At 37.9% G+C, this 27036-nt stretch overlaps 1 long non-coding RNA gene across 8 annotated transcripts; it reads left to right on the plus strand.

Annotated features, from left to right (window-relative positions):
• Positions 1–13138: 13138 nt before the first annotated feature.
• On the plus strand, positions 13139–26320 carry LOC127833842 (uncharacterized). Of its 8 annotated transcripts, XR_008027625.1 has the most exons (11): positions 13139–13210; positions 14889–15013; positions 17212–17343; positions 18545–18729; positions 19772–19955; positions 20424–20570; positions 21088–21236; positions 22051–22222; positions 23750–23877; positions 24290–24472; positions 25893–26320. It is a non-coding gene; the product is annotated as an uncharacterized LOC127833842 (long non-coding RNA). The 8 variants fall into 8 exon arrangements; XR_008027631.1 differs by lacking the exons at positions 22051–22222; positions 25893–26320 and adding an exon at positions 25161–25869 and having other exon boundaries at positions 13142–13210; XR_008027624.1 differs by lacking the exon at positions 22051–22222 and having other exon boundaries at positions 13145–13210; positions 25893–26317.
• The last annotated feature ends 716 nt before the right edge of the window (positions 26321–27036 follow it).

The following is a 27036-nucleotide window of genomic DNA, read 5'->3' on the forward strand; positions in this document are numbered from 1 at the left end:
CCTGTAAGCCTTTTTATTTGCTCGCCGTATGGTTTTCTTTATTTCACGAGAACTATGACGTTCTTTGGTAAAAACATGACTTCTTCCGTAGTAGGCTTCAAAGGGCGTGAGACCCCCAAGAACTCGTTTGAAACTTGTGTTTATGGCATAGGCTAAATCTTGAAGCCCTTCGACCCAGTTAAATCCACGTTTACTTTTTGTTGCAAATAGAATCTTGGCCTTTATAACACTGTTTGACCTTTCACACTTGCCCTGTGATTGAGGATGATACGGCCTACTATTGATCATTTTGATGTTGTACTTGTTCAACAAAAGTTTCATACTAGGGCCTTTAAATTCCAGTCCGTTGTCTCATTGGATGATGTCAGGGGCAAGGTTAACCATCAACACGTCCTCTAATGCCTTTGCAACTTCACGCGAACTCTTCGTTTTCAGGGGTTTTGGCATAACGTACCTAGAATAAACGTCCACGACTTGTAGAATATAACTGTATGTGGACCCCTTGTAGCTAACACTTTGATTTTTCATGTTAATTATGTCAATCTGCCATCTTTTGCCTGGTTCCTCTTCTGTAATTGTCTTTGGCTTTGGCTTGTTTGTAAATCTCGGATACTTCTCATGATAATACTTGCTATTGTACAGTATTTCAAGGATAGCTTGTTCCGAGAACCCCGTGTAATTTACTTTCAGTTTGTTGTAAATAACCCTTGCTCCACATCCTTTGTTTTCCATGAACATCTTCTCAACAAATCTAGGAAGATCTTCTTTCACAAGGACTTGCTTTCCGCCACACAATAAAGAACCCCGGTCACCAAGCTCGAAGTCCTTACGTTTTCTAATCATGGCCAAACAATTATTCTCTTCAGGTGTCCGTTTCTTCACAGGGACATCGAACGATCCGTTTAAACATCTGACAATAATGTCGTACTTCGACCTGGGCAAGCACCCTAATTGCTTCCTTTTCCTCCTAATTGCTTCCTTCATCTGAAATAATATAATAAGTTATTATACATTTATACTTCATTAGTTAATAGAGCTTGTATTGAACACCGCGTGTCGAAAACGAATGTCTCACGACATGAGCTGAGCTAAAATCACTCGTCTGATAGCTCCGCTAAAATTTACAATCCGAACTTCCGGGCAATATGCGCAATGAAAGTAGCAAGTACTTCATGTAAAGTTTCATTGAAATCCAACCGAATTCAAATTCAGGGGAAAAATAGCGGGCAAACTTATGGCGGTCAACGGACAAACGGTCTGTAGAAACCAATGCTACGTGGATGGAAGGGATATAAAGAAGGGGCCCTGGGGGCCTAGGTCGCTCACCAGAAGTCACGACTAGGCAGGGTTCGAAGGTCAAAGACCTATAAACTCCATAAAATTTAAAATGTTCAAATCTACAGATTACAGGAGCTCGATCTGATTTTGGTGGAAAATACACTTTCGAAAAAATGACTGTAGCTTAAATATTTTAGCAGTTTAGGAGTTACGCACCCGGAAGGAATGCCACGGACAATTGGATAGACGGACGGACAACTGCAAATGCACTCTGAGGGGGGGGGGGGGGCATAAAACATAAAAATCAATGCATGTTAAAACATCAATGCATATTAAGACAACTGAAAATTAAAATTATGTACAGTACTTACTGTCAAGAATTCTTTTGAAGTTTGAAGAAAGTTTGGATTTCAATTCTTTCTAGTCGAAAATCACAACTTTTCTTGCCGACCGCCAAGTCAAATATGGTTACTGACTTCTGAGTAAGACTCGTGTGCAAAATTCCCGCCTTTTTAAAGCGGCACGTTATCAAAGAAAAAATCGGAAACTTCAAAGCTTTGTCGGCTTCTCAGCAATATGACGTCGGAACGACAAATCAACTTTACAAAGTAATGTTTAGGAATACAGTCACACCTGTCTAAAGCAGCCAGTCAAACATCCTTATTTTTGGAGAGATATATTCATTTAAAAGAGCTCAAAATCTCTTAAATCGGATATTGGTGAAAATACACTTTCGAAAAAAAAAGTTTTAAAAATTTGAAAATTGCTATTAATGATCTCCACGAAAGTATCTGGCCCGCCCGGGAATCGAACCCAGGCCGCCTGCGTGCCAATCTGACGCGCAACCGACTGAGCCAGCCGGCGAAACTGTTACACAACCAGCAAAATCCATGTAAAGTGTGGTTAGGTTAGCTGTTTCTGTTACTGCTAGTTACGACGACGACGACGACGACGACGACGACGATGATGATGATGATGATGATGATGATGATGATGATGATGATGATGATGATGATGATGATGATGATGATGATACTTTTGTCACTTCCAATATTAGGTTAATACAATGTATTTGAGTTTGAAAAAAGTTTACACATCGGCAGACTATTTCATTTATTAAGAAATACATAATTTATGTACCATATACGTAGGCCATTTTCATTTTTATGAGTTTTTTTGGTATGTACCAAATACGTTTTGGCGAGCATAGAAAAACTTATTCCAACCGAATATGGTACAATGTTTGTACCATATTCGGTCGAAAATTGTACCATCTTCGGTCCGAGTATGGTACATTTGTACCATATTCGGCCGAATATGGTACAAATGTACCATATTCGTTTTTGTACCAAATACGGTCCGACAACGCTATGTGTTTGCGCTGTTCTACAACATTCTCCTTTTTGTATCGAGTTATTAATACATTGTTTGATTGATGGCTTGCTACGTTGCTTTTGGCCATAACAAGGTTCATGTATATAATAAATATAAAAGTTTATGATTGTGACAGCGGGACTGTCGCACAACCAACTCATGAGACACAACCCACCGAAACATGCAATAGCTTACCGATCAAATAAACTTAATTTAGTAATAAAAATTTCGCAAGGTGTATAAAGTGACTTAATAAAATTACGTATATTTTGTGTCTTCATTTCAGCTCTCCCGGAATGCAACCTAGAGCTGGACACCCGGGACTACCTCGGAGGCCCACTGGACGCTGCAGCACTCAGCGCGCATGCGCGGACGGCCGTAACAAAGGAGACCATGCCTAGCAACGGCACTTCGCGCATGAGCCTCGACAAAATCGAAGTTTTTTACGGCATTGACATCGAGGATTTATAATGACGGAAGCACGTAACGTCGGCGTCTGGAACGGGCGACGTCCCGACAATAAAAGAACTAGTGACCTCCAGGATAGATGCAGCGTCATGTAATCTCGTGATCACATTTGGCCGTTTCCGGCTCTCGTCGAAAAAATGCGCACGCATCCAGATGTCGCATCCGGAAAAAAACTCGCATACCCTATGGAATAAGCATTAATTGTTCGTCTGTGACAACAAAATGAACAAACGCATGCGTTATTGTTGTGACGATGATACAAATACGTTTCGTTGATTCGGACCTTCTATCTAATGACGTCGAGGTCTGGACGGATTTATACAATCACACCTGTGTTTTGATTTTGTGGGAGAAAATCTCCAGTGTGCTTCCGTATTGAATGTAATATTGTTCATTCGACTTATTTTGTACCAAAATCATCATGTTTGTCTTCTGTGAATGTTTTAATTGTTAAGCGTACATTTTTGGTGTGAACAAATGCGAATAACGCGGTATCGATGTATACGTTATGCTATTCAAACATTTTTGAATGTAAGACAAGTATTGATAAAACAGTTCGTGTGTTGTACGAAACGATTTAATATCATACATCGATGACGAGCGATATTTACACGTGCTCGCTTGTACGCTTGTTAATTATGGTAGATCTCAAGTCACAGGCTTATCCGGGACGACATGTTCCGCCAAAACTGGATTTTCGCTAAGAAGAGACTTTCTTTAAACAAAGAATACCATAAAAGCGGAGACTGTCGTCCCTGATTTGCATGTTAACATGCATTAAACCCAGTTTTCCCAAAACGCTGCTCTTATTATTCTTTTTATCGCTTAATGTTCAAAGTTGTGCCTTTGTTATTATTATTAATGGTTGCTAAATATGTTAATATTTGAATATATAATTCAATATGTTGAATATGTAAATATTTGTATATATGTAACATAAAAAAAAATATATTTTTGAATTTTTAATGTGTGATACAAAAGTTGTTGCGATGAATTCATATTTTTATTTACGTTTAAAATTAAAATAACAAAAGCTAATATTTATATAAAATAAACAAAACTGAATTGGTACAAAGCATGTTCTTGTTTGTTTTCCAAATCGCACGAAACAGCGTCTAAGTTGCATGTTATTATCACCTTAAGTCTATCTTTAGTTGTGTAAACTATTTCAAAATATTCAAAGCTGCAGCCGAATGATGGATACTTATACATTTAATTAAAACCATCGATTTAGTCAAGACAAAATATAAGGGTATGCTGGATTCGCAATATTCGTGTGTGTTTATGTCTGTTTTACTTCCTGCCCGTGCCCGTCCGTCTTTCTGTCTGTCTGTCTGGCCGTCTGTGTGTCCGTAGACAAACAATTTGCCGATTATAACTCCTACACTATTTAAGGTACACCAATAATACATGCATGCACTTTACCTTATATGAAAAAAATGCGCATGTGCAATTCTGCATCAGGCTTCGTTAAAACTTGTTCGAAAATTATGCCCCCTGCCCTTCGAATATTGAATTACTGTAACGTGATTTTTGAACCCAACTTGCTACATATCGTACGGACGGACGAACACATACAGGAAGAAAAACATACACGACTAATTTCCCTTGGTAAGCTGGTTTACCAGTTCTAACTGCACTGATGTCCTACATGATTTGGAGGTATGGTAAGAATTTCCCGAGAACCAACCCCCGGGAGAAAGTTTCGTCCCTTCTATGACGGGCTAGCGCAGTTGGTAGAGTGCTTGGCAATAAATCTGAGGATTGCGGGTCCGATCCTCGGTACGGTCACATTACTTTTGCGCGGGCTGGTTATTCAAACATTTCTACGGCCATTTTTCCCATATCTCTGATTCAAATAAGGCAGCTGTTAGTTTAAAACCATTTTTAGCTCGATCGCATAGAAAGTCTTAGGCTTATATGAAACGCTCTTGAGTCCGTTGCCTGGGCCTAGCCAGTACTGGCTGTCTATGGGTGAGAACTTAACAACGCTCAAACAGTGGGGATCAAACCCGTGACCATCCGACCAACAAACCAAGGAAACCAACAAACCAAGGAAAATGAGAGTTGGTAAAGTGAACGCTTTGACATGATTGTAATATCGTGGTAAACATTGTAAAATCTAACAAAAACCAAAAACAAACAAACACAACTGTTACACGCTCGGTTTGATAATTAGTCCAGCAAAATATATGACCCGCGCTCTGTGAAAAGGGGATTTTATGCATTTCCGAAAAGTGCCGTCCCAGATTAGCCTGTGCATTACACACAGGCTAATCAGGGTCGACACTTTACGCCTAAACGAGAGTTTTGCTAATTATAGACTTTCTTTAAACGAAAAATATAATACAATCGGGAAGTGTCGCCCCTGATTAGCCTGTGCGAACTGCACAGGCTGCGAACTGCACAGGCTGCGAACTGCACAGGCTGATCTGGGACGACACTTTACGCTCATTCATGAAACCACTTTTTCACGGAGCACACCCCATATATACAAGTGTATAAATCATATTAACATATTTAATTTAATTCCATTTTATTTCATTGGTCACATAAGTAATTAAAATAGGTAAACACAATTTATGACTGTCATGTACGTATTTAAACCATCTTTTTACAGCATTGATGAATGGATGTTTAAGTTTAATGTTTACGATGATTTTAATGTCTGGTCGTGTCATTTATAAACATGTATTGATGCTACTTCTTTTGAATGGATCAGAGATTATCATAATAAGTTTAACCATTAATACACTTTCTATTGCAGTTATTGATTATCCGCATTAAGTGTAAGAAGTCTCCACATTGCTTGTATACAGCATCTATTTGAAAATGAATCAGGTTTTATTCTATGAAATATGAGCGATTTTTAAAATGAAATGTTTCAAGACGTGTGTCAAATGTAAAAAAGAGGAAATTAACATTTTCATGGATGATAGAATGATGGCGGCTTTGATTATTGATTGATTTTAATTAAATTACAAATACACCGCTGTATAAGACGTAATAATATGAACGTTCAACATTAAATAACGCGTTTTAGTAAAGAGTCGTGTTGATAAAAGTTACCTTTCATTTCGCGAATACTCATCTACGTTTATTTTTTAAAGTCATCGACGTCTAATGATATAATCTGATTTGCTACATGCGTTGCAATATCTTAAAGAAGTAAAAAAGCTTTACAACAAGAAAATATACCGGACTTTCAATTATGTAACCTTTATCAAGTGATAAACAACGTTTCCATCAAATGGAATCATTTCACGAGGAAAGTCATATTCGATAAACAGTAATAAGGCTACGAGGAAAAAATACATGTTAGGCGAGGAAGGACTTAAAAGATTTTTTAACAAGTTCATAGGAACCAGAACATGTCGGTTTTGGAAAGGAAAATGTTTTTCGGCAGTGTTTTCATTCTGACGACAATGTTATGTGCATGCAGTAAGTATGCATTCATATTATGACGTCAAATGTCGCCATTATCATCAACAACATCACCTTAACAACAATATAGTAACCGTATCAGTACCACCTCCATCATCTTACCAAACACCGACCACATCATCAACAAACAAAGTTTCTTTTACAATAACAACAGCAGCAACAACAATAACTACTTTTACATTCAAAATAACAAAAACAGAAACAACAACAACAACAACAACAACTACTACTACTACTAATACTACTACTACTACTACTACTACTACTACTACTTCTGCTATAACTATTAGGAATATTTTGTATTTAATGTTAATAGTTTTTATTTGAATTTTTAAAACAAATATTAGTAATGATGATGACAATAACGATGTCGATGACGATGACGATGATGATGATGATGATGATGATGATGATTATGATGATGATGATGATGATGATGATGATGATGATGATGATGATGATGATGGTGGTGGTGATGATGATGATGATGATGATGATGATGATGATGATGATGATGATGATGATGATGATGATGATGATGATGATGATGATTGATGATGATGATGATGATGATGATGATGATGATGATGATGATGATGATGATGATGATGATGATGATGATGATGATGATGATGATGATGATGATGATGATGATGATGATGATGATGATGATGATGATGGTGATGATAACGACGACGACGACGGCGACGACGATGATGATGATAATGATGATGATGCTGCTGCTGATGATGATGGTCATCATCATTTTTACTAAAACTTCATTTAGTAAGTTGCTGTTGTTCCTGTAACTAAGTGACTACTTCTGTACAACAACACCTATTGATACAACTTTCGTTATTTGTTAATCAAAGCGCTGCGAGGATTCAAAGTGCTAAGTTTTCTCATTCACAGAAGGATGTGGCGACAACGGGACATCTAACCCCGGAGCGCACATTGGCAATATCGGAACTGGTACCGGTAGGTCGTTAATAGCCGTTTTATCGTTATTGTTATTAATGCAAACACATAAATAAACTCAAGTTATTGATAACAAACACGTAATTGGTCATTGATAACAAACACGTAAACAGTCATTGATAACCAAAACGTAAACAGCCATTGATAACAACCACGTCAACGGTCATTGATAACAAACACGTAAACAATCATTGATAGCAAACACGTCAACGGCCATTGATAGCAACACGTAAACAGTCATTGATAACCAACTAGTAAACGGTCATTGATAGCAAACACGCAAACGGTCATTGATAACAAACACGTAAACGGTCATTGATAACAAACAAGTAAACAGTCATTGATAACAAACACGTAAACAGTCATTGATAACAAACACGAAAACGGTCATTGATATCAAACACGTAAACGGTCATTGATTACAAACACGTAAACGGTCATTGATAACAAACACTTATACGGTCATTGATAACAAATACGTAAACGGTCATTGATAACAAACACGTAACTTAACACATAATTGTTCATCTTAGCACTCTCCGCTTTTAGGGCTGACGTTTTTTATTGGGTCTTCCAAGTCGCCTTGCTGCGGAACGCTCAACAACTGGAAATTCTATGTGATGTCAATTGGGGACGTCACGATGCATCTATGGCGGCCGACATCGACACCAAGTTACAAACTTATTGCGCAACAAACATTTACAGGTAACCAAGATCAGACACACTTAAATTAATTTTATTTAACAAGTTTCACACTAAAATACAAGCTTATTCTCGGAAGCTTATTAAAAAAAAATTCCGAATATCCAAACTTTGAAGTTAAAGAGAGAATAATGACATTCGTGGTTTCGATTATTTTGTTTTATTTAGATTTTTTTCACGAATAGAACAAGTAGATCTACACTGTTATACACCTACGCCTTACAAATGTTTGTTATAAATTAGAACAATTAGTTGCCAAAATTTAAGTCACCGATATTCTGATTACATCAACGGCACGGCAAAATATTGAACATCAGACATGTATATTGAGTGTTTGTCAGAAGAGAACGAAGAACGTTCACATGATTTTCTTAATAATTTTTCGGTCCTAATTATGTATTTAAATAGAAAAAAAATCTCTTATTCTCAGCAATAACATAAAAATAAATTAAGAACGTCCACATGATTTTCTTTATAGTGTGTCGTTCTTTATTTTGTATGTTAAATGTACAAATTCGCTTATTTTCAACCGCCGTCGGACTAAACACTCCTTTGTCGACGGGTACAGTAGAAGTTGAAATCGATGACGTCATAGGGTGGTATGTGTGACATCACTCCATGTTCATGGCCGTTTTCGATTTAAGATTGTTATATTTATATATGATATATAATACAGTTTATACGTGTGTGAATTAATGAACAATATTCACTTCGTACACTTTCGGTTCATAGAAATCATAGTAGCCGATGGTCTGTCCTTCCGCGAATGTTAATGTTGCTATCGCATTCTATACATAGATGGTGACGTCACTACGTTATTGTCACCTCTTTACTAAGACGCATCACATTCCCCTGGTTTGGGGATTTATGCTTCCGCCAAAGTAGTTCTGCGAAGGAATGAACATGTTAATAATGATAGAAAATTCGTTTTTTTTATTGTGTGTTTAAAACGGATTTTTTTTTAGGAAATGTCATTTGATTATGTTTAAATGCGATTTTGAATCTCTTTTAAGACTGATAGCGATTATCAGAAGCACGATTACCTGACTTACTTTCGCTTTCACTTTTAACTCTTAAAAGAAGTGCTACGCACAAATCCTTTCGCGTTAGTACACAGGTCAGTAAGACCGGTGTGTATGCAATATTGCTATCGCGGTAAAAAGCGAATATTGTTACCTGTTGACTGCCTTTGTTTTTGTTACGCAGGTACACGTCCGGTGCAGAGCTCATTCCTTCCAGCGTCGCAGCGGGTTCGAACACTCAGAGCCAGGTGCTGGCGGCCGCGGTCGTTGGGACGGAAGTTCCCTGGGCGATGACGCCGGATACCGCCAATACCTACGCCGCCGGAGCGGTTGTGACTGCCAGTAAGTAACGGTTGTTCATTTCTGTCGCCGGCGACGGGGTTCTCACATATTTACATCGTTTAAAAAAGGATACGTCTATCAACATTTGGTTTGGTCGTCTCTCACTGTGTCCTTTTTTAATGTTCTTTTGGCCATTGATGTGATTTATGTGGTTGTTATGTTTGGTGTGATTGAGTGATTCATATGATTTGATGTGATAGACGTTATCGATATAATCAATACGATTGCTGCGAGTCTGAGTATGTCTTAAAGAAGAAAAACATACAAAGAAGAAACCAATGAAACAAAAACAAAACCGAAAATAATTTGTATTATCAGTTAATAGTTATGTAATGAGCTCGCATTTATTTCATTATGCGTATTCAGATGAGGATCCAGTAATCGTGGACGATAGCGTCACAATCACCGACACTATGACGTCACAACCGATATTCACCATTGACGTCACGGATGCGGACAAAACCGACCTCGTGGCGGTTACTTCAGGTTTCAGCGTCACGAAGACTGCCGGAAGTTCCATTTTCTCGATGGTTAAGACTGCCACGGGATGTAAGTCTTGAAACGATTATTTTCAGTAAGGAAAATATCATCAGCCTATCGGAGATATGAATTGGTTTTCGAATATTGTAAACTCATTATTGTCATGGGACAAGAATTTGCTTGATTTCGTGCGACACGAATTTTCTTGATGTTTTGGAACGAATTTTCTTGATTTCACGGGACATGAATTTCCTTGATTTCGTGGGACACGAATTTTCTTGATTTCGTTGGATATGAATTTTCTTGATTTCATTGGACATGCATTTTCTTGATTTCGTATGACATTAAATTGTTTGATTTAGAACGACACGAATTTTATTGATTGTTTGGGATACGAATTATCTTGATTTCGTGGGACATGAATTTTCTGGATATCTTGGGACATGATTTTTTTTGATTTCGTGGGACACGAATTTTATTGATTTCGTGGGACATGAATTTCCTTGATTATCGATCCAAACATTATCATCCATTATTTTGCCAACCATTGATGAATTTTTAAATAACGAATCTAAATGATGTGTCGCATTCAAAAACTTGGCTGCTATCTTAAAGGACAAGGTCACACTTAGACATCAAAATGCAGAAAAGGTTAATATCACACGTTTGGGTTAAAATAAAAAAATTTTTTTTTGGGGGGGGGGGGGCATTTGTAACTTACAGTGACAGCACTTGAACATTACATTGACTTGACTTGTTCAGCAGTTTTTCATTTCTTTAAGCGTAGAAACTATTTTCTGTACATAGTTGTCTACAGTCGTCCTTCAGTACTAAGTGTTCATAGTACATGTATAGGAACGAGTTAAAAAAATAATCTAGGCGACACTGTCTAGTAACAAAACCCTGGTTATCTCCATACCTTATCCTTTAACAATATATCATTTCAAATTCATATTTAAGATGATATTCGCAGCGGCGCCTCCTTGAGCGCCTGAATTTATCCCCTGACTATCACCGCCACCGACCGCTGCGGCGACACCGCCACCGGAACGATAACAGTCACCGTCACGAATACCGTAAGTGTTAAGTACTCAACGATCTGTCAGGAATCGCGTGACGTCATGCACAACGTGACATCAAGGACAGGGTGTCGTTAAAGAAAGCGTTACGTCGTAACAATTTGACTCGTTAATTTATATTAATTTGAGTTAAAACCGAGAATCTACTTTTTGAAGAAAGTAAACACTTTCGCTCATGTTCACTGTTGTTCTGTGAAATGACATAGTTTAGACGTCATGACGTGATAATTTAGAAAAATCTCCAGTCGAACCTTTTTAATTAAAATATATTTGAGTGAGTGAATATATTTTTGTTGTCATCACAAGTGAATGAAAATAATGTATTGTCTTCTTATTTAATTCGCTATAACAGTTGTTTAACATTTTAACAGGTTTAAACTTTCGTGGGAACAATACATCTGTCATTTTTATCGTAAAAACAGTGAAAGAATTCACTCATTGTCTCAATATATCTTTTTCTGTTTGAAATTAGTAATAACCAGTTTTAAATTACCTATGTTTTTCTATAAACCACAAGAAAACATAAAACACATATTTTGGATCAAATTAAAATCCATGAATTCAAAATTTATTACGATTCAAAGATTTCATATTATGAGTACAGGTACACGCAATGTAAGTATTTGGATGTTTGGCAAATGTTAACGATTCTTTACTTAGAAAATTGACTATACTCATATAAATATATTTATTTAATTTACTGCCCATAAGATTTTATAAGTATCAGATATCTTCTACCTAGCATTTTGTAAGCTTCATAAGAATTCTAGATATAAAGCAATTTAAAGATTATATAAAATATCGTTTGTGGTGTAGTATATATCATAGATCCACTTACCGAGCGATTTTTTTCTGAATGAACCCATTTATGCCTAGCGTCTAGAAAATGGCCTTGGTGTCTCACCAGGGTCTGCGCTTTTCGCTTAAAGGAATATCTTTAAGAAATATTCTAAATATAGAAATAAATATACTAGACATCCCTAATTTTGGAAATAAATTGATCTAATTTAGAAGGATGGGAGAGTCCACTAGGCATAAATTGGTTAATTGACCTCTCCTCTCTAGGTCCCGGTCTTTGTTCCGGTTTCTCTTCAAACCATTCACCCGACCCCGATCAGTGACGTAACGACTACGGCTAGTTCTCTCTACACTTTTGACGTCACGGACACGATTCCAATAACGTGCACAGTCGATAACACCAAGTTTGAAATCAAAACGGTTGGATCAGGTTCGTATTATTTACAAATATAAATAACTTACACCGGAGTTTCGTTTCGAAAATGCCTTAAAACGAAACTTTCCATAAAGGCGGAAAGCGTCGTCCCTAATTAGCCTGTGGGATTTTATGTTCCCCCCCCCCCCCCCCCCCCCCCCAACAAAAAAAGTTGTATCAATCGGTAAAATACAACTGCACAGAAATAACTCCCGTATAATTATGCTACTCGCTAGTTTCCATTTCCGTATTACCATACTAGCCAGACTACTTTTAATGACGTCATTTTGAAGTCAGAAAATTATAAGAGCATTCTTGGTTAATTATGAACGCTTAAACTCATTTTTTTTAACTTAAATGATTCAAAGTTGTATATAATAAAATTAATATTCCGCAAGTCAATTGTTAGTTACAAGTGTTTGTTTCAGTCTCATAGCTTGCGCTATTGTCATCACACAAGCCACTCGATTGAAACAAACACATTAAACAGTTATATTTAACGAACAGAACTTTATTTCTATTTTTTGAAAACAAGGCTCATAATTGTTATAAACTAGTCCTCTGACCAACAATAAACAAACTCTTTGGATATTTCATATTGATACTTTAGTGTGTTATTATTATTATTATTATTTAAAAATTAAGGCTTACTATTTAAAAAAAAAAATTAAAAACATTTTTTCAAAAATTATTTGTAAAAAAAATACATGCATACTTATTTGATTTTTTTTTATTGAAATGACGTCACCGCTGAAGAATCCATGACGATCACGTGCAGTGACGGGACGGACCAAATCACCAGCAGTTACAAGGTGGACATTTCGGACGCGGTATGTGTAGATTTAAGCCGAGCTCTGGGAAAACGGGGCTTATGCAAGTTCGTAAAGTGTCGTCTGAGATTAGCCTCTGCAGTCCGCTTGTACGGCATTTTTCTTTTTAAAAAGTCTCCTGCTATCAACAAACCCTGTTAAAGCGGAAAGTGTCGTCCCAGATCAGCCTCTGCAGACTAGACAGATAAATCTGGTACGACACTTAACGCACATGCATTAAGCCCCGTTTTACCCCAGCGCGGCTCATTTCTTTATCGAATTCACCGGTATTCTCTCCTACATTAGCACCGCAATCGGAAGACCGCATGGACGCAGTGTTTCGGAGTAGCTCGTTATGTCGGTCCGTTGATGTATCCGGAAAGCTGCGTCCTAAGCTATGGACGGTTGCATTAAGTCAAGGCAATGACAGATATATGAAGTATTTCAAACTGTGGATCGCCAAAGCGTTGCGGGCATCGGGGTGGGGTGGGGGGAGGCAGCGTGAGGATTGCAAGATACAGGCGACGTTCGATTCCAGGCATAGAAGTTGTGTATTTTAGTTCCCGTTGTAAAAAACCCAGCAGACTGAAGAAAAGCGTTTGCTTTTAGATAACATGGCCTGATATTTTTTGGACAACATTGAAAAAACATGTTCATATATTTGACGATTTTCCAAACTTGTGTCGGTAATTCCCAAAATAAAAGAATAATCGATATAACTGAGCGAACACACTATGGACATAGATATATGCTTCTTAATCCGTTTTGTTATGGCTTAGACTTACATATAATATATCTATATCATGGGATATATTTCACAAGTTTTGTATCTTTCTAAATCAAAACATGATTCTTAATAAATGGTATTTGCTTTACTTTCAAATTGAAATAAAAGTTTATGTTCATTAAAGGTCCCCGTTCTAACCAATTTTGCCGGTACTTCCGGTCCGCTGGGAGACCTATCGCCAGTGGGAACTTCTGTTCACCAGTTCACCGTCACCGACCAGGATGACGCCATTTCCTGTTCCATCAACGCGCAGGAGAGCGCAAAGTTTGGCATCAATAAGTTGGATACCGCTACCGGAGCGCAACGTAGGTTTGGTGACGTCATTTCGTGAATGTGTAGACGTCGTTGCGTAAGTTTGTTGACGGTAATACGTACGTAGAGTGACGTAATTTAAATGATGATGATGATTATTGTGATAGTTTTGCAGTCATTTATATGATGATGATGATTGTAATAGTGGTGTTGTTGATGAAGAGTAGGAATATAATGATCAGGATACTGCTGCTGCTTATGATGATGATGTTATGGTGATGATGATGATGATGATGATGATGATGATGATGATGATGATGATGATGATGGTGGTGGTGATGATGATGATGATGATGATGATGATGATGATGATGATGATGATGATGATGATGATGATGATGATGATGATGATGATGATGATGATGATGATGATGATGATGATGATGATGCTGATGCTGATGCTGATGATGATGATGATGATGATGATGATGATGATGATGATGATGATGATGATGATGATGATAATGATGATGATGATGGTGATGAGGAGGAGGAGGAGGAGGAATTTTCGTTAATGCGAGTGTTCAAAGATGGTAAAATGGTTTAAATATCGGTGACACCTTTGACTAAGCCATCATGGTAAGGTGCTTTTTTTGACAGGGTTCGACGGCATGACGATTGCCACGCTTGATTACGACTCTGCTACGAGTTACACGATCACCGTCACGTGTACTGACGCTATCAACCCTGTGACGTCATCAAGGACCATCAACTTAGCCGATGACGTAAGCATAGTAAAAATCAATATCTTAAAACGATTTAAGTATTTGTTAAAACGTGTTTTTCGAATAAGTCAAAACGTTTATTGTTAGGCAAATACTGTTCGCTGAAGTCGAGGTGAACGATTAACGTATAAAACTATTGACAATACATATGTCTGCATTGGCGTAACTTTTCCCAATATACATTATAGCACTCATTCCGTTGGTTTTGGTATTCCATCGCTTGAAAAGTGGGAATATATTTCTTTGAACCTATACGTCGGTCGGTCGCAATCGTGATGCATCAATTATCTCCGTCAACCTTCGTAAGATAGATCTCAACAATCGTGATACATCGACTATTTCCGGAATTCTTCGTAAGATTGATTATGCAACAAATCGTCCCCTGAACCAGACTGTGTAGATCGGCATTTTCGTTTCCCTTCGTTATTAAGAGACCGTTTTGACTTACGACCATCTGAATTGGTATGCTGGCTACTTGGAAAGAGCAGACGACGCCTTTTACTTTCTGGTCAAAAGGTCACATGTCAAAGTCATAGTGCTTGTAAGATGAAATTCGTAATAGCAGCAGAGCTAAAGAATGCTTTGATCTCGGATAATCTTAGTTCAAGGTCCCGGCACACGGGCAACATCTGTAACATGTAAACTCAGTTAATTTCTGCAAGATATATAGATAACGCTTCGACTAAAGATATCCCAAACAAGTGTGTTGGTTATTCTTAAAGAAAGGAAGTGGCCAAAAATGTTGAGGTTAATTAACTGGACATGCGTGTTTTTTCGGCGTTAGCTGTATACGCCAGCTTTTCACCTTAGCCTGACCTTTGTTAGCGTCCAATAGAATTCAAATAAAACTTCCCGCGGCCAAGTACAGATGAATACACTTCATTGACTGCATTGGCTGATTTGATAATACCACTAGAACATTGGAAACATGTCCGCGTCTTTGTAACACTGTTTTACTGCGTGTTCAGCATGAAACAGTTTTATCTTTAATAAAAAGGCTTAATAGATAGAACAGTTTTACACTCAATCTCGACATCAAAAGAGTTTGTGCGTGCACCTTTTATTTCAGAGAATTTTCAGCGCGAGAACGTTGTGTACTTAAAGGCAATGCTCTCATATTTAGTAATGGCTTTCATATTCCTGTCAACATGTTATATGTAAATGTATAAAGAGCAGTGGAAGCGATGCCTCACTTTAATGCATTGCATTTCAACCCGCGAGGTATAAGGGGTCAGTTCGCGGTTAGTGTGTTTGAATGTCAGAGTTTATATACAGGTCAGACCTTATGTGCTGTTCAGAGTTCGCGGTCAGTAACATAATAGTTATATAATAAAGACGCTATAGCGTGAACTAGGTGAACTGGAATTTTCTTTACCACCAGAAAGATGTGAAATGAAGATATCCAGCGATATTATTTTATGGCATGTCAATAATATATTCTTAATGTGTTTTCAACAATACCATGATAAATATTATTTTTAATTAATTAACAAGAATTATTCCATCATATTTACTAATGTATTATTGCAGCATATTGACTAATGTATTAAGTATGAGCGCGATGATTCTCGATACTGTTAATAATCGAATCAAATACACGTAGCAATGCCCGATAAACCACTCAAACAGGTTTGTTCGAAGAACGCGCGTATACATATTAAAAATATGTACGGAGACTTCGCGTGTGGCCGGTTGACTTTGGTTTTCTGTTTTGTATCTATAGGTTTATGACCAGCAATATGTAATAATGTAAAATAAGCCGCGAAAACTCCGCGTAACATCCCGTACTGCGTTTGATGCAGCTAAAAACTGAACAGAAAAAGATATTAGCTATCCTTGATCTCATTCATTTTAATCTTTACCTTCCATAAACTCCAACCACAATCAACGCCGTATATCTTTTTTAAAGATATTTCTTGTTTTACATACGATATGTCGTATATATTAGTTCGCTGTCAATATGGAGTTGGGATACGCCTGTCGATTTGAACATGAAGAAATCAAAGATCACTAAGGCTTTAGATATTGAAAAACAAAATTTACATACTGATGCATTGGCTGTATGTCGGGGATATGAATATTTTTCGAACATCATTTTTCACTTGTATAGTAGTCTTCTGTGGTCGTTATGGCTTCAAGCAGATAATCATGTTTCCAGATTTATGAAAAAACCTCATTTAATTTACACACTGCTTCAGAAACCCGTTTTCTCCGGACTTCCGGCTACGTTGTCGCCGGCACGTAACGACGGCTTTCAGACGGCGACGTTACTTTGCACGTTCAGCGTCACGGACGCCAACGACCAGAGTATTAGCACGTGCTTGATACAGGTTAGTAACTTCGGGCTGTTTCGGGAATTCCCGGTACTTCTTCGTCTTTTACCGTTTTGTTTAAAGTTTTAATATGACACCAATGACCAAAGTGTGATCATTTGCTAGATACAGGTAAGTAACTTCGGGCTGTTTCGGGAATTCCCGGTACTTCTCCGTCTATTTCCGTTTTGTTTAAAGTTTTATATGACGCTAACGACCAAAGTGTTATCTTTCGCTCGATATAGGATAGTAACTAGTAGAACTGATCAATAAAAAATATACATTGTTGTTTCGGGAATTCCAGGTACTAATCTTCTATGTCCAATGGACCATGTTGTTTACAATTTTGTTTTAAGGCTTGTTTTGTTTTGTTCAAAGTTTTGTTTTGGAAATTGCCGTTACTTTTCCGTCTATTTCCGTTTTGCTTAACGTTTTGTTAAAATATTCAGTAATACCCGGTACTTCCAAACCTTTTCTGTTTTGTTAAAAGTTTGGACATCCCTGTCTTTCCATGTCTATAGCCGTTTGTTTAAATTTCAGTTACCCCGGGTAGCTGTTTTCGATACACACTTTACTTGTATTACAAACAGCTATTTCTATTTATACTTGACATATGTACTACCTGTGAAACAAAATAGAGGGATTAAACTCTTTTAAGTGTAAACAAGCGTTTGAAAAGCATAACACAAATTATAAACTTGTAAGTTTTCGTATATAATCGATTTTTTATCACCTCATGCTCGCAAAAATATAAACCAGTATTTCACGAGTGGCGCAGTCCTAAATGCAAATTACAATTAAGTCGCCCGGAAAACCAGGCTTAACTCATGTAAGTAAAGCGTGGTACTTGATTAGCGGATGCAGTTCGCACAGGCTTATCAGGTACGACACTTTGAACCGAGACCGTATTTTTCTTTAGAAGAGACTTCACTTAAACGAGCAAATCCATAAAAGATGAAACTGTTGTTCGACCTGCACATGCAAATCTGGGACGACAATTTACGCAAATGCTTTACGTCTAGTTTTCCCAGAACGAGTCTCAATTCATCTTATCACTCGTAAAATAAAATGGACTAATCAGGGACGACACTTTCCGCTGTTATAATATTTTTTCATTTAAAGAAAGTCTCTTCTAAGCAAAAGTCAAGTTTAGGCGGAAAGTGTCGTCCCTGCTGTGCCTGCGCGGACTGCACACAAATAACCTCTACTTATCCTGCAGGCGCCGATGGACAGCTTCTTCAACCTGGTTCCCGGCACGGCGCCGACATTTTTGCGATCTTGGGTCAAAGCCAGCGTGACGTTGTACGCAGCATCATCACTCTCCTCGTAAACGTCCAGTGCGTTGACGACAGATCGCCCGCGAATACCATTACCGAAACGTTCACTGTTCCCTTACTTGACGAGGTATTGTGAATTGTGTTAATTCGACGGCAAGATATTTCGCAATCGAGATACATCGGCTTTCTCCGGGCTCCTCCGTAAGATAGGCAGATTTAAGCAATAAATCGTCTGCTGATCCAGAGTGGAAATTTCGTGTTTGTTTTTTACTACTTAATACTTACTTTCACAGTTGCTTCACTTGATAAGGTACTATAAAATCGTTATATTCGTAACAATGAAATTTCGTGGTTTAAAAAAATGAATTGCTCGTTGACATTTAAATTCGTTGATTTCTGATTTTGGATAAGAGAAAGACAAAAATGCCTCGATCATTTTTTCTATTTTTCTATTTCTATTTGATTCGCGGATGATCAACGAAAATAACAACAAATGATCTTACAGTATGTTACGCAAGATTATAATGCTCACACAAAATATAGCTTATCCACATCTGTGACTTCTTCTTGATATTGTGATATTTTCAAAATGTGTGATTTTTCATAGTTTTCATAGCATTAATTATTTTGAGCAAACAAAATGTTGCGCATTTATAAAATGTGTTATCACATTAAAAACAAACACGAATAAGCCTCTTGGAAAACGTGGCTTTATGCATGTTCGTTCCAGTTAAGCCTTTGCAGTCTGAACGGGATAATCAGGACGATCTTATCCACTTTAAAGGAATTTTTTGTTTACAGTGCGTCTCTTCTAAAATCCATTTAAGCCGGTAATTAATTAATGTCTTATGATATTTTAATATAGATTTTCTTCTTTCTTAAGATAAATGTATAGTAACAATTGTTGGTCGCGACTCGTTTTGTCAAATTGACTGCAAAAAATGGTAAAAAAACCAAATGGATGATGATGATGATGATAAAGATAATGATAATGATAAAAATGATGGTGATGATGATGATGATGATGATGATGACGATGATTATGATTATGATGATGACTATGATGATAATGATGATGATAATGATGATGATGATGATAATAATAATGATAATAATAATTATTATAATAATAATAATAATAATAATAAATGAGTGTATTTACTATTCAGCCTCCGACGTTCGTTTCGGGAATTCCCGGAACATCTCCGTCTATTTCCGACTCGACCGTCATCGCGACGTCACTTGGTGTATTCACCGTTACCGACCCCGACACGATATGCAGTATTATGTCACCGGTGACGTCAGTGTATGAGATCAGACCCTTGATGTCACCGGCAGATCCTCAAAAGCCGGGTATGTTTCTTCAGAATACAGCTTGGCATAATACAACTTGTCCGGGCGGAAGATATATATTTCATAATGAATTTTATTTTTATAATAACAACACAAATAATCCGTCTTTCCAGGTTTTCGAATCAAATGACCTTAATGAGCCCATTCCTTGAAACTAAAAATACCATACAAGCGGAAAGGATCGTCCCAGATTAGCCTGTGCCGACTGCACAGGCTAATCTGGAACGACACTCTACGCACATGCATTAAAAACCCTTTTTAGGAATAGTCCTTATGATATTATACAATGACGTCACATTTTTTACTTTACGTCCGATTGATATGACGCTTATCAGGAACCAATCTGTTTTCTGATATTATAATTGTTGCAATAATTAAGTAGTGCATCCAAAAAAATCAATCGTAAAACGAGTTACATGTTCCTAGCTTAAAGATCTAGCATCTTATTTTTTTGTTTTCTAACCACAGGAATTTAAAGCTGGTTCGGTGGGTGTGCGACGCCATTGGGGAAGTTCACAACTACGGACCCGGATACGACATGTTCTGTGACGTCACCTGTGACAACAGTCTATGAGATCAGAAAAATTGCGTCACCGACCGATCCCTAGAAACCGGGTAACAATTTAGTCAAAAATAAATGAGCCGCGCTCTGTGAGAAAGGGGTTTAATGCATGTGCGTTAAGTGTCATCCCATATTAGCCTGTGCAGTATGTATCAGGAACGACTCTTTTCGCTTTTATGATATTTTTAGTTTGAAGAAAGTCTCTTCTTGGCAAATTGTCCTGTTAAGGCGAAAAATTTCGTCCCTGATGAGCCTGTACAGGACCGCGCAGGATGATCTGGGACGACACTCTACGCACATGCCTAAACCCCCATTTTCACAGAGGGCGGTTCATATAAATATTTGAACTGTTGCTGTAGGTATTTAACTTATTTTTATATGTCAGTATTTAACACGTCTTAGTAAACGTAACACATACGAGCCTCGTTCTTGGAAAACGGGGCTTAATGCATGTACGTACAGAGTTGTCTCAGAATAGCCTGTGCAGTCCGCGTACGCTCATCAGAGACGAGATTTTCCGCTTTGAAATATGAATTGTGAGGGCTGAAATCTAGTTCCATTTTATTACAGAGTTCGAAGTGTGGATCAGAAACGCCGTTACCCAGGCGTCTATCGACTTCAATGACTAGGCTGTTCCGCTGCCGCTAACAATCAAGTGCACAGACGGAAACGTTGTCAATGACATCACGGGGACGTTTAACGTCAACATCGTCGACTCGGTAAGTTGCGTTCACGTTTTTAACCCATGTATGCCTAGTGGACTCTCCCATCCTTCTAGATGGGATCAAGTTCTTTCCAAAATTAGGGATGTACAGTATATTTATAACTATAGTTAGAATATTTTTTACAGAAATTAATTTAAGCAAACAGCGCAGACCCTGATGAGACGCCGCATCATTCGGCGTCTCATCTCGGTCTACGCTTTTTACCAAGGTCTTTTTACTAGACGCTAGACATAAATGGGTTAAAGGATATGGAAATCCTAATGAATTGCTTGAGGAGCGTTATACTGTTTGTATATTGTGTATGCTCTTTCAAAAACGACCAATCCTGATTTTTAAAAATACATTCTCAAGAACTGATGCAATTCATATAAACAGTGACACTTCGTTTTGAGTGTTTGTCGCTTGAACCCAAAAACGCAAATTGCGCGTAGCTATGCCGGCAGCAACAACTTATTCCGAGTCTATAATGTTTGACATATATATTTGCTATCGAGAGAAACATTCATTTTTTGGCTTGAGCCAATGTTGTTGGCTTGAGGGTTTAACAACGTTTTGTTGAAAGATACGAGCCTATTTCTGAGAAGACCGGGTTTGATGCGTGGGACTTTTAAAGTGTCGTCCCATATTAGCCGGTGCAGACAGCACTGTTTTGGACGTGTGGTCTTCGATTATTGATAAAAAGTATTGACTTGACTTTGTTCTAGCTAGAAATTCAGTGAATATCCATGCCAAATGGTAACTAGTAACAGAAAATCTTCGATAGTGATGACGTAATATCCCGTGTAATGATTATATTATTTGACTTCAGCCGCCGGTTTTCACTGCACTGCCTGCTACCGGATCTAACATTTTCGACGGTCTCAAACACGCCACCGAAACCCTTCACACATTCAGCGTCACCGATAGCGATGACACCGTTTCGTGCTCTGCAAGAGCGCCGGAAAACGCCCTTTTTGAAGTGGTCGCCGGCGTGGCACCAAGTAATAAACTGGAAAAATCAATACCAATTTAATCCTCGTTCTGGGAAAACTGGGCCTAATGCATGTGCTTTAAAAGTGGTCTCTGAGCGGACACAGGCTAAGTCTCTGAGCGGACACAGGCAAAAAGGTGACGACACTTTTCGCTTTTATATGTTGTTTTCGCTTTTATGAAGTCGATTCTACAAATCCAGCTTAAGCGGATATTGTCGTCCCTGATTAGCCTGTGTAGACTGCACATGATAATCTGGGACAACACTTTACGACCATACATTTAGCCTAGTTTTCACAGAAAAGACTCGATGGAGTCACAGATAAATGCGTTGTAAGGTCACATCAGTTTAAGTTTTATATGACCTCGTATATAATACTTATTTTTTAATTGGCTAAGTCAGATAACGCGGAGACATTATTTTCTACTGTATGCAATCACAGATGTGCCTTTTATCATACCGTTATGGTGATATCAACGTTATACACGATGCAGGATCGACGCGGGTTTCACAGGGCTTTACACACGAGCTGGACAGAATGTAAACAAAACGTTAAGAACTTTATTTTGCAAATATTTAAGTTATTGAGATACATTTGCACAAATCTTTTGTGCATACAAGAAAGTTTTTTATCCAGCATTTTATTCCGATAGCTTAAGATTAAAAAACACATCATTGAATACGTCTAAAATCGGTGCCTAAATTTCACGTTGCGTGCAGCGTAAGCGTGTACATGAATGCGTTACAAATCAATTTTTGGAAAAGAACACAGGCTTATTAAATCCATTAATTCTGATGTATTTCACATTGCCATAAGCAGCATCAAAATTGTCTTTTATGCACAAGTTGAACATCTCAAGAAAAATTGTTTAAACAAATTATTTGAAGAAGCACCACAAAATTAATTGGATTCCTGCATCAGCGCTGATAACGAACATTTATCGAGCAAGTTGCCAAAAGAGGGCAAAGAATAAGAACATGGATGAAATAAGTGAGTTTAAAGCACGGACATCGGTTAAAAATCCCCACTATTTAGTATAAATACGTGCGAACGTCGAGAAGTCTTCTTGCTTATAATAACAATGTTATGTAATGTTTCATTTGAATGTTGTTAATCGTCGGTGAGGTAGGATCATATAACGCATTTTTTCAGATAAAAACATTTTTAACACTGGGTATGGTCGCGCGATCGGAAAACGGGGTTAAATGCATGTTGGAAAAGTGTTGTCCCAGATTTGCCCATGTTAATTAGCACAGGGTAATCAGGAAAGGCACTTTTCGCCTAAACTTTGTTTACCAATAAGAGACTTTCCTCACAAGATAAACGCAAAAAATAGCGGAACGTATCGTCCCTGATTAGCTTGTTCGGACTTCACAGGCTAATATAGGACGACACTTTATGTCCCGTTATCCCTATCGTCCTTGATTAGCTTGTTTTTACTGCACATGCTTACATAGGACGACACTTTACGCACATGCATTAAGCCCCTTTATCCCAGATTGAAGGTCATATAATTCATTGCTTGAACGTTTTCAGGATTTACAGTTAACGTAAGGATGGGGGTTACGCTAAGAGCAGCGAACGGACCTTACGTCATCAACGTCGACTGCTCAGATGGCGACAATAACGTCACTGCGACGTTCACACAACCAGTGATCGATACGGTAAGTTGTCTCACGTGGGCAAATTTACCTAATTTACCGAAAACCTAACAAATAAACCGGTATGTAAGTTTTCAACAATAGATGTTCAAATAAATGTCGTTACACCGAAACCAAAGGAAACCAAACAGTCATCCCGACCAATGTGCCTTCAAAAATGGATGTTCAAATTAATGTTGTTATACTGGAACAAAATGATAACCAAAAAGATCATCCCTTCAAATGTTCCCTTAACAATAAATGTTCCCGCTCATGTGGTTACTCCGAAACCAAATGTAAACCGAAAGTCATCACGGCACCTTAAAAGTGCCCAAATAATAGATGTTCAAATACATAAGGTTATGGTAACCAAAAAAAATAAAAATGACGCCTGGCTTTTAAAGGGATTATTTTGATTGTCCTTCTGTTTTGGCAGCCGCCGACCTTTGTATCCGGGATCCCCTGAAGTTCCCCAACGTATCTGACGCCACTGTCACGCAGACGTTACTCGGGAAGTTTACAACTACAGACCCAGATACGGCGCGCTCTGTGACGTCACCATCCACCACCGTGTATGAGATCAGAAATGTGACGTCACCGGTGAATGTTTCTCAGCCAGGTGAATAGTCATTAGAAACATTAGTACACAGTTAGTTTAGTTTAAACCTATTTATTTTAGCTCAGTTGCATTGCAAGCCTAAGACTTATCGTAACGCTATCGAGTCCTTTTCTTTTCTTGGGTAGAAATAGAACATAGTGTATTTTGGGGAGATCTCAAGATCGCTATCACAGTGGGGATCGGACCCATGACCTCCTGGTCCTGCCGCATCATGCGGCATCTCATCTGGGTCTACGCTGTTTGCCAAGGACTTTTTTCTAGACGCTAGGCATAAATGGGTTAATTTCCGTCAGAATTATCTTATTATATATATATATATATAAGGCGCAGTCAGTCACTATAACACGTTGTCAACCAGTATAAGGCGCTGTCAGTCGCTATAACACGTTTTCAACCAGTATATGGCGCTGTCAGTCGCTATAACAAGTTGTCAACCAGTATAAGGCGCTGTCAGTCTTTAAAACACGTTGTCAACCAGTATAAGGCGCTGACAGTCGCTATTACACGTTGTCAACCAGTATAAGGCGCTGTCAGTCGCTATAATACGTTGTCAACCAGTATAAGGCGCTGTCAGTCGCTATAACACGTTGTCAACCAGTATAAGGCGCTGTCAGTCTTTATAACACGTTGTCAATATAAAAATATTCAGCAATTAAGATGTTATCAATATGGGCACATTGTGATCCAGCATACTGTACCAATAGAGGATGGAAAACAGCGGATGCTCAAGAAAGGGCAGGGCGGCCTTTGGAAAGGGCAGTGTGGCGCTAAATTGCTTTGAAAGGGGGTAGTGTGGCGCTACAAGAAATGGCTTGGCGCCGCGCCACGGTATAACGGCATTGATAAACACTGTACTGATGTCTGCTGCCAAGTGTCATGATTCATGGGCAGTCAGATGAGTTGTTGAGATATTTAGAATTAATCAATTGCAATCTAAAAAAATAAACACAATAAACGTTGTCGGGTAGTAGTGAATTTGGTTTTATTTAAAAAATAAAAAACAGTTATCTCCAAGTTTAAATTTGAATTTGTAGTTAAGTCAAATACATTTTCCTCCCAAACACGCGTTAATACTGGGGACCTTTGGATTGGAAAGGACAACGTTATTGCGTTTAAAACTGGGAAATTGATATTGTTTTTTTTTTGTGCATACAAATACCTTCAAATGAAGAATAGTTTTGTTTTCAAATATTGCATTTACTATGTTAAACTGTTATAGCTAAACTAGGAAAATAACTAAATGTTGCAATTTATTATAAAAAAAGATATGAATATTTGTTTATAATTTTTGTTTAAACCTTTAATTTGTAAATTTAGGTAGTCATTTCAGAAAAATATGAACATTAAGGGTTAGAAATGATGCCGAATTTTGGCCTCAAATTTCACCAAAAAAAGACCATAGTTTGTTGTGTAATTTCAGGAAATCCTCCAGTAAGGATAAGAAGTTTATTGCGGCTGATGTTGACACATATCTCTATGAGGTTGGGGGAAACATTGGTGAACGCTGCCTGCCCGACAACACGAAAATGTTGGCTCTGTACAAGGTCAACCCCAAAGCTGAGTGGGTCTTGAAACACAGACAACGCATGAAAGCCAATTAACCGCGTCTTAAAATTGTTCGACAGAGACTGAAATTTTGCTGGCAAAGAGAATGGGCAAAACCTCGTATTTAGCTGTTCTGACAAAAGCCCTCCATCCCATTTCTGTGTATAGCTCTCATTTCCATTTAGAGCTCCAATAACTATTTTGAGCTCCCATTTCTATTTAGAGCTCACTTGTGTTTTCAGAGCCCTAATGTCTGTTTAGAGCTCCAATTTATATGTATTGCTCCCATCACTATTTAAAGCTTCTTTGTTATTGTATGTTTTCTGCAAAGTATTATACATGTATTATAATTACTGATGCTGGCCCTTTTTGACCCATATCCGACAGTGTTGTCTCATTACATTTAATGTTATGTACATCACAAATGTTGCGCTAAGTTATTTCTTGTGTTTGTATACTAGATGATTATTAGGAATATGTACTATAATAGTAAATATGGCTATACACATGTTATTAAATACGTCTCAAGATGAAAGGGTGTGTTTGTATTTTTTGTTGTTGTCAGACTTAATCCTTGTATAAATATGTATTTGGGACAACAGGGCTGAATGAATGTGCGTAGAGCATCTTTCCAGAATAGCCAGTGCAGTCCGTACGGGCTAATAAGGGTGGACACTTTCCGGCGGATTTTTTTAAGCGTAAAGGAAGTAAACAAAAATCCCGTCTATACGGGAAGTGTCGTCCCTGATAAGCCTGTGCGGACAGCATTAAGCCCTGTTTTCTCAGAGTGCGGCTCATTATAATCCATGTTTGCGATTGAATAGGAATACTTAAGGGTATTTACCATAAACTCCCTGGTTTAATGAAAGAAATTTCTGATGTAAACACCATCACCAGCACATATTGGGCATTCCACACTTTATAGCCGCTTAATTTTCCGAGCAATTAAAACATACCAACATAAAATCATGTAAGTTACCTTTGTACCCATTGATCTCCATACTCAAATACTGTAAACT

Source organism: Dreissena polymorpha, chromosome 6 (assembly GCF_020536995.1).
Source record: "Dreissena polymorpha isolate Duluth1 chromosome 6, UMN_Dpol_1.0, whole genome shotgun sequence".
In the NCBI taxonomy this organism is placed as follows: Eukaryota; Metazoa; Mollusca; class Bivalvia; order Myida; family Dreissenidae; genus Dreissena; species Dreissena polymorpha.